This window comes from Scylla paramamosain, chromosome 22, assembly GCF_035594125.1.
Source record: "Scylla paramamosain isolate STU-SP2022 chromosome 22, ASM3559412v1, whole genome shotgun sequence".
Lineage (NCBI taxonomy): Eukaryota > Metazoa > Arthropoda > Malacostraca > Decapoda > Portunidae > Scylla > Scylla paramamosain.
The window spans coordinates 6,122,429-6,126,314 of record NC_087172.1 but is presented as its reverse complement, the minus strand read 5'-3'; the positions used below and the strand labels follow the sequence as shown (position 1 = coordinate 6,126,314).

The 3,886-nt window shown below is 45.7% G+C and overlaps 1 pseudogene; it reads left to right on the top strand.

Annotated features, from left to right (window-relative positions):
• Window positions 1-2,825: 2,825 nt before the first annotated feature.
• On the top strand, window positions 2,826-3,437 carry LOC135111482 (cilia- and flagella-associated protein 251-like; annotated as a pseudogene).
• Window positions 3,438-3,886: the final 449 nt, after the last annotated feature.

Genomic DNA, 3,886 nt, shown 5'->3' with positions numbered 1-3,886 from the left:
AATTGGTGTTTGGGTGATGTGAACAGGAGGAAACTAATAGATGGGAGAATGGGAGCGAAGAAAACCAATGTGTGTGTTTATGACGTGGGAGAGGAAAATAATGATGGGTGGGAAACGTGCATGGGAGAGGAGAAAATAACAAGTGGGTGAATGGGAATGGAAGGAGGAAATCAATGGATGGGTAGTTGGGTGACGTGTATGGGGAGAGGGAAAATGGGAGAGTGAAATGGAGAGGAGATGCGTACACTAATGGGTGAGTGAATGAGTGGATGGGAGAGGAGGAAGTCAGTGGGTTGAGGTGACACGTTGAGGTGACGCGAATGGGGGGAGAAGAAAAGAGAGCACATAGGTGGATGAGTGTGTGGGTGAGTGGGTGTGAGGTGGGTGAGTGAGTGGGTGAGTGGCGTGCGTGAGAATTCCTATAAACGTCAGTAATTTTCGTGTTTCCATCACTTGTCATTTAGTCATTAGCGTATGAGCGGCCGACGCGCGCCGCCCACCACGTTATTCCGCTGGTATTTGGGTCACGCTGGTGGTGGTGATGGTGGTGATGGTGGTGGTGATGGTGGTGATGGTGATGACAATGTGCAGTTTCCAATCTTACACACCGAGGTCTGTCATCATTTCCACAACTATGCCATTGTTGTTGTTTTGCTTTGCTCTGCTTGCCCTCATTCTCATGGTTTGTCTCTCTCTCTCTCTCTCTCTCTCTCTCTCTCTCTCTCTCTCTCTCTCTCTCTCTCTCCTTTTCCTCCTCCTCCTCCTCTTCTTCTTCTTCTTCTTCTTCTTCTTCCTCTTCTTCTTCCTCCTCTTCTTCTTCTTCCTTCTCTTCTTCCTCTTCTTCCGAGATAACCACACAAATAAACCGGTGATTTATCCTTCTTTTCCCTCCCCTTTTACCTCTCCTTTCCTCTCTTCCTTCTTCTTCTCCTCCTCCTCCTCCTCCTCTTCCTCCTCCTCCTCCTATTCGTTCTCCTCCAATCTCTTCCTCTTCTTCTCTTTCTCTTCGCTACAATTATCCCCACATAAACACACATCACAACAAAAAAGGATAAGAAAAGGAAAAGGAAGAAAGAGAAATAATAAATAGATAAATAAAAAATGAAAATAAATAGATAAATAAATAAAAAGAACTAACAGGCAAGATGGTTGAGTGTCCCCTATAAACACACAATACATTTTTTCCGCGTCACACGTCGACCCTTAAAATACACTTGATCCCCTTCCGGATGCCCCAGTGACCCTTTTCTTCCGGCTTCCTAGGGTTCCTGTTTGCGTGTGGCGGTGGCCCTGAGTGGCAGTGACCCTTGGCCGTGGCGGGAGGGCCGTGACACGCCTCCAGGGAGAGAGGGAGGGACGGGAGGAGGGAAGGACCTTAGGAGGCAAAGAAGGAAGCTGCTGGAGTCAAGGGAAGATAGAAAAAAGGTAAGACGAAAGGGGGTCACAAAAGACTAAAGGGAAGACATGACCTGCCTCAAGGGAACGAGGGAAGCAAAGGGAATTGAGAGGGAGTAAAGTATAAAGGGTTCCAGGGAGGGACTGCGGGGAGAAAAATGTCAGGTGGGGAGGGAGGGCAGGCCTGAGAGAGGCGAAGAAGGAAGAAAATCGAGCCAAAGGACTTGTAAGAGAGAGAGAGAGAGAGAGAGAGAGAGAGAGAGAGAGAGAGAGAGAGAGAGAGAGAGAGAGAGAGAGAGAGAGAAAAAAAAAAAATAAGGCAGGACAGGAGGAGGTCACTGAAGGTTAAAAGGAAGAGGAGGAGGAGGTGGTTGGTGGGGGGGATGGTATTCCCCTCTCAGGTCTTACAAACAAGGAGGTAAAATTAGATTCTGGAGGTAATGGATCTGTGGCGGAGAGCTGACGGAGGTCTTGGCGGCGACCAGACTGGCATGGGCGCCGTGGGGTTGATCTGTCCCTCCTGCAGGATAACCATGTTAGGATACCACTCCTAACTCATCAACCTGCAGCTGTTACAGTGCCGGGCTTCACCTGCCATTAGTGGTGGCACGGCGGCGGCGCGGAGGGAGGAGGGAGGAGGAAGGACAAAAGGAGGGAGGAGGAAAGGAGGGAAGGGCACCAAAGGAGGGAAAGAGGAGGGATGTGACAGGAGGAGGAAGGAGGAAGGAGGGAAGGGGAGAAGAGCACAAGAGGAGAGAGGGAGGAGGTATGAGGACAGGAGGAGGGAGGAAGGAAGAAGAGAAATGCACAAGAGGAGGGAGGGAGGAGGTATGGGGACAGGAGGAGAGAGGAGGGAAGGGGAGAAGTGCACAAGAAGAGGGAGGGAGGAGGTATGGAGACAAGAGGAGGGAGGAAGGAAGGAGATAAGTGCACAGGAGCAGGGAGAGAGGAGGTATGGGGACAAGAGGAGGATGAAGGGAGGGGAGGGGAGAAGAGAAGGGAAGGAGGGAGGAAGGAAGGGGACAGGAGAGGGAATGGCGCGGAAGGAAAGCGATAGGTTGAGGTTTTGGCGCCGCAACACTGAGGTCATAAGCCGCCCAGACTGGAACGTTGGGAAAAGGAGGTAGAAGAAGCAGAGGATGGGAAAAGATGCATTGAAGGTACACGCGATTGGTTGCATTATAACATTTTTGCTCGTGTGTTTCAATGATTAGTATTTGTTTTTATGTACAATACTTAGGGTCAATAAAGTGTCTATCTATCTATCTATCTATCTATCTTTTTCTTTTTCTTTCTGTCTATCTATCTGCAGGTGTTAGAAGACAAAGGACAGGAGAGGAAGGTGATAGAAAAAAATACTGACTGGAAAAAAGGAAGAAAGGAAGGTGAAAGGAAAAGTATACTCGTAGAAGAAGAAGAAGAAGAAGGAAGAAGGAAGAAGGAAGAAGGAAGAAGAAGAAGAAGAAGAAGAAGAAGAAGAAGAAGAAGAAGAAGAAGAAGAAGAAGAAGAAGAAGAAGAAGAAGAAGAAGAAGAAGAAGAAGAAGAAGAAGAAGAAGAAGAAGAAGAAGAAGAAGAAGAAGAAGAAGAAGAAGAAGAAGAAGAAGAAGAAGAAGAAGAAGAAGAAGAAGAAGAAGAAGAAGAAGAAGAAGAAGAAGAAGAAGAAGAAGAAGAAGAAGAAGAAGAAGAAGAAGAAGAAGAAGAAGAAGAAGAAGAAGAAGAAGAAGAAGAAGAAGAAGAAGAAGAAGAAGAAGAAGAAGAAGAAGAAGAAGAAGAAGAAGAAGAAGAAGAAGAAGAAGAAGAAGAAGAAGAAGAAGAAGAAGAAGAAGAAGAAGAAGAAGAAGAAGAAGAAGAAGAAGAAGAAGAAGAAGAAGAAGAAGAAGAAGAAGAAGAAGAAGAAGAAGAAGAAGAAGAAGAAGAAGAAGAAGAAGAAGAAGAAGAAGAAGAAGAAGAAGAAGAAGAAGAAGAAGAAGAAGAAGAAGAAGAAGAAGAAGAAGAAGAAGAAGAAGAAGAAGAAGAAGAAGAAGAATGAAAACAAAAATGAAAAGAAAAGATGAAAACAAAAATGAAAAGAAAAGACGTAAAGGAATCACATGGAGGACGAAAAAAAGAGAAAAGAGGGGAAAAGAGAACAAAGAGGAAGAAGGAGGAGGAAATAAGATAATACCTGAATGGAAGGAACTAAAACGAATCACAATGAGGAATAAGAGGAACATAAGAGAAAGAAAGGGAATAAGATAACAATTAAAGAGGAGAGACATAAACCAATCAGAAGAAAGGAAACAGAGAAGATGAGGAGAAAATAAGGGAGAAGAGAATGGAGAAGAGAGTACGTAAATGTGGAGGAGGGAGAAGGTGGGAGAGGGAGTGAGGGAGAGAGGGAGGGTGTTCACTGGCTGCTAAGAGGCTTATCTCTCTCCCCTTCGTCGCTCCCCATATAATCCCCTTCCTTGCAATAGACATTCAACGTTAACTTCCCCAAGGCGATAATCT